Source organism: Heloderma suspectum, chromosome 1, assembly GCF_057233095.1.
Source record: "Heloderma suspectum isolate Gila_16-S chromosome 1, 16-S_ref, whole genome shotgun sequence".
In the NCBI taxonomy this organism is placed as follows: Eukaryota; Metazoa; Chordata; class Lepidosauria; order Squamata; family Helodermatidae; genus Heloderma; species Heloderma suspectum.
This window is the reverse complement of record NC_139458.1, coordinates 366,439,592-366,445,591: the sequence shown is the minus strand read 5'-3', so window position 1 is coordinate 366,445,591 and position 6,000 is coordinate 366,439,592. Positions and strand designations below refer to the sequence as shown.

Genomic DNA, 6,000 nt, shown 5'->3' with positions numbered 1-6,000 from the left:
ATCAGAGCAGTTGTATCTTGCCTTCCATTAAGGCTTGGTTCTGGGAAAGAGAGAAGCACTTATTTCCAGCTGAAACTGATTTGGCTTTCTTGCTAGCAAGCAGAGGCAACCCCCATGCTGTTCGATTTAACCACACAACTCCTCCTGGGTATATGAGAGCTTGATAGAAGAGAGTTCCTCTGCACAGCTTTAGTGGAAAATCCAACTTTTGTAGTACATCAAAACTCTCATGAACGCCTTGGTTTGGAAACTCCACATTTAATTAACACCCCCCACCTCACAATAAGCAGTGCATGCCAAACATATTGCCCATGTTGATTTGTCATCTGAATATTTAGCAAAATATCTTGATTACATGGGGACAGCAACTAGAATCTGAATGGACTATGATCTCACCAATATTCTTTATTCACAGGTCTAATGTGTTCCATAGGTGCCTTCTACAGCTCTCAACATGGTAGTATTACAGCAGTTTGGCTATATGTAGCTGTATAGTCTTTTTGTGAGACAGGGATGTGCTGCTTTCTATCTATATCAGTGTCCACATAGTGCTGATATAATCAGTTTTTTTGTTCATCTTTATACAGAAGGCCACTGAGAAGGCCCTGTTGTTTTTAATATTTTATTTATTAAAAATATATTTACTGTATATACCATGCTCCATCCTATTGGGATTTCAAGATGGTGTACAAAAGACCAGGCCACAGGATTTTCTGCACATCTGGGTCAGTTTGCACTCTGCACAATTATGTACAAATTAGTAACCCAAAAGCATGACACTGCTGTTGCCAGTCATCATGTGATGACTCATCACTGATCATTGCCTCATATACAACCCATCACACGACAGCTTTCCCACTGAAGACGTGGTGGGCAGGGAGGAAAGGGCTCATTCTGTTGATTTTGCCTCACCTGAAAAGTGGTTTTATGGACTGTAGGGCCCCATGATACGGGTCATGGGACACTATGGGATTCATACTATTGCATGTGTCAATCCAACTTGCAGGGGGCGCCCTGATTGGTAGGGAGGAATGTCCTTTGCTTGTCCTAGCATCTTGCATTCTTGCCTTGGCCTTGATTCATGGGGCGCTACAGGGGAAAGATGGGATGGACGCAGGGCCGGCATCAAAGGTGGGCATGGTCAGAGGCCCTCTGACAAGGCCCCCCCGGAATTGCTCCTCCTCTTTGCCATTGCAATAGTGGTGGTGAGAAGGAGGAGCAGTAGATGGCACCGCCTACTTGCTCACTGGCTCTCTCTCTGTCATGCAAGCCAGTGGCAGCGATGATGGGAACGAGAAGGCGGAGCAATCGCAGCTGGTGACCATGGCAGTGAGAAGGCAGATTCACTGAGGGAGGGGGGCATTGAGGGTATCCTGCCCAAGGGCCCTGAAACACCTGGAGCTGGCACTGCATGGGCGCTAGAGAAATGCCAACAGCATTCCTGCATATTTGTAGCAGAACAAATGTGCCAGGAGCAAAAGTGATAGTGGGTTCTCAGGGAAAGCAAACCCTTCTGCTCATACTATCCTATTAATCTTAGAATATTAACAGTAAACAAAACTGAGGAAATTTGTTGTTGTTCAGTCGTTCAGTCGTGTCCGACTCTTCATGACCCCATGGACCATAGCACGCCAGGCCTTCCTGTCCTCCGCTCTCTCCTGGAGCATGCTCAAGTTCATAAACTGAGGAATACCCCCCCCCCAAAAAAAAAAACAGGAAAAAAAAACAGGGTGGTGTGAGGTGGAGAAAATACAGATGAATAGCCCAACACATAATGATCCCTCATGCCTCCTATTGCTAACTAGTCAACGTGTTTAAAGCATCTTATTCTATTAGGTGACAGGTGCATATTGAAGAAATATGTTTTATTTGAAAGGATAGTAGTTCATTCGAGTGTACCTGCCAGGTTAGTCCTGCTGAATCAGATGTTGGGGTCACACTGAAAGGTCAGCAAAGTGTTCATTTAGTTTATTGTTATATTTGGATCACCATAGAGGGGCACCATCTGGAACAGATTTTCTGCCTCAGACACCAAAATGACTTGGGCCATATCTGCAGATATGTTCATGTCAACCAGAGATGATCTTAGAGGTGGGGGTCCTTGATAGGGCCCATGCTCTGTGTCCTTTCCCCCACAAATCTACATTCCTTCCTCCTTCCTGCTGGAACTGCACAACTTTCCAGGACCCTGCACAATCCTAGCCGCAATATCCACTTTCCCTCCTCTTTCCTGGGGCATCTCCCTTCCCAACAGTCCTCCATCTCTTCTGCCTTGACTCAAGGTCAGCCCTGCTTCCCCCAATCCTCTTACACACTACATCCCATCTCTACTGCTGGTCCTCTGTTTCCCCCTGCCTGCCAGTCTCTTCTGTTCCTTTGCCTGTCACATGGCTAGGCTGCTTGGTCTGGTGGGAGAGAGAAGCACACCATGGTTGCTAAGAAACGGCAGGATGCCCTTCTGTCCCAACACTTCTGAAGTGACCTGGAGGTGGTTAAACAATATGTCCAGCAGCACCTTAGTAAATGCAACTTGGCTTCCTCTGAGGTAGGAACAGACACAGTAGCTGGCCAAGCCTAGGTTGTTCCTACTCCAGGGGAAGTTAAGTTTCATTTACTAAACTGCTGCTGGACACAGCTGTAGCTCAGTGGTAGAGCACCTGCTTTGCATACACAAGGTCCCAGGTTCAATCCCTGGCATCTCCAGGTAAGACAGGAAAAGCTCCTGCCTGGAACCCTGGAGGGCCAGTGCCACCAGTCAGTGTCAACAATCCTGGGCTAGATGGACCAGTGATCTGACTCAATATCATAGAATCATAGAATAGTAGGGTTCGAAGGGGCCTACAAGGCCATCGAGTCCAACCCCTTGCTCAATGCAGGAGTTCAAGTCAGAGCATCCCTGACAAATGGCTGTCCAGCCTCATCTTGAAGGCCTGCAGTGTGGGAGAGCCCACCACCTCCCCAGGTAATTGGTTCCATTGTCGTATTGCTCTTACAGTCAGGAAGTTTTTCCTGATGTTCAGCCGGAATCTGGCTTCCTGTAACTTCAGCCCATTATTCCATGTCCTGCACTCTCGGATGATCGAGAAGAGATCCTGACCTTCCTCTCTGTGACAACCTTTCAAGGACTTGAAGAGCGCTATCATATCTCCCCTCAGTCTTCTCTTCTCAAGGCTAAACATGCCCAGTTCTTTCAGTCTCTCTTCATAGAGCTTTGTTTCCAGTCCCCTGATCATCTTTGTTGCCCTCCTCTCAACCCTCTCCAGTTTGTCTGCATCCTTCTTCAAGTGTGGTGCCCAGAACTGGACACAGTACTCCAGATGAGGCCTAACCAGTGCTGAGTAGAGGGGAACTAGTACTTCCTGGGATTTGGAAGCGATGCTTCTATTAATGCAGCCCAAAAGAGCATTGGCCTTTTTTGCAGCCACATCACATTGTTGGCTCATGTTCAGCTTGTGATCGACAACAGTTCCAAGATCCTTCTCGCTTGTAGTGTTGTTGAGCCACGTATCCCCCATCTTGTAACTGTGCATTTGGTTTCTCTTTCCTAGATGCAGAACTTGGCATTTGTCCCTATTAAATGTCATTCTGTTGTTTTCTGCCCAGCGCTCCAGTCTATCCAGATCACTTTGAATTTTGTTTCTGTCTTCCAAAGTATTAGCTATCCCTCCCAATTTTGTGTCATCTGCAAATTTGATCAGCATTCCCTGCATCTCCTCCTCCAAGTCATTAATAAAAATGTTGAAGAGCACTGGGCCCAGGACTGAGCCCTGCGGTACCCCGCTCGTTACCTCTCCCCAGTTTGAGAAGGTCCCATTGATAAGCACTCTTTGCGTCCGATTCTGTAGCCAACTGTGGATCCACCGGATCGTTGTTTCATCTAGCCCACTTTGAGCTAGTTTGCTCATCAGGATATCATGGGGCACTTTGTCGAAAGCTTTGCTGAAGTCGAGGTATATGATGTCTACAGCATTCCCACGGTCTACAAGGGAGGTTACTTGATCAAAAAATGAGATCATATAAGGCAGCTTCCCATGTTCCTGTGTTCCTCATTCATCAACCATCTCTAGGTCACTTCAGATGTTGGTTGCCTGGCAGCCCTGCCAAGATACCTGGACCCAATAACCAATTCATCGAATAGTTGGACCAGGTTTACAACACTGCATAGAAAAAGCATGTTCCATAGAGTGTCTTATTTTTCTTGGGGACGCCCCACCCCTCTGCTTATTCCCTGGTCCAGCTTTACTCTACCTGGTGCCCTTCAGATGTGTTGGACTGCAATGCCCATCATTCCCAGCCAGTATGGCCTTGCACATTTGGAAGGCACCAAGTTGGAGGAGGCAACCCTATTCTGTCAATATTGTTTTGCTTCTTGACCTGCGTGTGCGTGCGTGCGTGCGTGTGTGTGTAAAAGATGCACTTGGATCACTTGCCAAGGAACTGCTACACCTTGCATGCTTATTTTGAAGTTATACAAGTTGTTTGGCAAATGATGCATGCTGCATCGTGAATCAGCACTCACTGTTTACCTCAGTCACTGTGCATAAGTGCCAGCCCCAGCATTTCTGAAAGGTTCTTATGTTTCATTTATTATTGATCAAAGGTTTGTACCCATGAATAAAAGCTTGATACAATCTCTTTGTTCCTCTCTTCCCTCCATCAACAAAAGATTACAGATATCTGCAGTGGATTCTGCAGCCTAAGCGTTATATTTGTATTTTACATGGGAACCATCTTTATATATCTATATATATCTATATCTAATTTATATCTATATCTATCTATCTATCTATCTATCTATCTATCTATCATCTATGCACATATCTGCATTAGTGTGACTCTTACCAATTAAAGCTGCAATCCTATACCCACTTACCAGGGAGTAAGCCCCATTGAACTCAATGTGACTTACATCTGAGTAGACATGTACAGTCTCGCACTATGAATGTTTATATCCTTTGTTTATTTTACATGATTTGGTATGGTTTAGGTACTTAATTTGTATAAATTCTAAAGAGCCAGTGTGGTGTAGCGGCTCAAGTGCTGGGATGGGACTCAGGAGATCCAGGTTCAAGTCCCCCCTCAGCCATGAAGCTCACTGGGTGGCTTTGGGCCAGTTACTCACTCTGAACTTAACCTACCTCACAAGGTTGTTGTGAGGATAAAAATGGAGAGGAGGAGGATCATGTAAGCTGCTTTAAAAAAAAAAAGATGGGATATTAATAATAATAATAATAATAATAATAATAATTGTTTAAAGTGTAGACCACACCCACACCCACTAGCTCCTATGACTAGAGATTGCCGTGATGGAGGACGGGTGCCCAGGCACTAAGAACTTTTAACTGAAGACACTGGTTTGTAACCAAAGTTGCTCTTGAGTGAGTGGAAAGCTTACGCAAAGCCGCCCCCCCCAATAATTTTCTGCCAATTCCACCATCCTACAGCAGTCCCCAAACCTCAGTGGCTCTTGGTGGGCTGTAGCAGGAAGGCGGAGGCAGGAAAGCCTTTCCCCACTTGCAGAGGTCTGCTCAGGTGAGTTTGGCTCCAGCACACTAGATTTTCCTAACAGGGATGATACTGAGGAAGGCATGATGAGTGTTGGATTTGCAGGGGAGATGGGAGGACAATAGTATCTTCTACAGATGCATCACAAGCATGCATATATGCAAGCAGTCATAGTGCAATAGTTGGAGGCTAGAATTCCTGTTAGTCTAATTTAGGGCCAAACTACATGTTGTATGGAATTCCATGATGGGAACTTTTTTACCCTACACCTAAATGCCATGGACGGTAGTGATTGGGTGGGTGGGTGGGGAGTTGCAGTTGGAGAGGAAAGAGTTCACCCTCCCCTCCCTATACACTATGAACCTCCTGAAAAATATTTACTGCATGGGGCGGGTGTGAGGAAGCAGGGCAAAATTTTGCAAGGTTTGGTGAAGTCTCATGACACTTAGTGAAATCTTAACAGAATTTGAGCTTCTCCACATGGGGCTTTTATCC

General features: G+C 45.8%; 1 long non-coding RNA gene across 2 annotated transcripts in view; it reads right to left on the bottom strand.

The window, feature by feature from the left end:
• Window positions 1-245: 245 nt before the first annotated feature.
• Window positions 246-6,000, bottom strand: part of LOC146359814 (uncharacterized) — a 51,841-nt gene continuing 46,086 nt past the window's right edge. For both annotated transcript variants that reach the window (XR_014786793.1, XR_014786792.1), the window contains one exon: window positions 246-1,682. This is a non-coding gene — a long non-coding RNA (uncharacterized LOC146359814). The remainder of the gene's footprint in view (window positions 1,683-6,000) is intronic.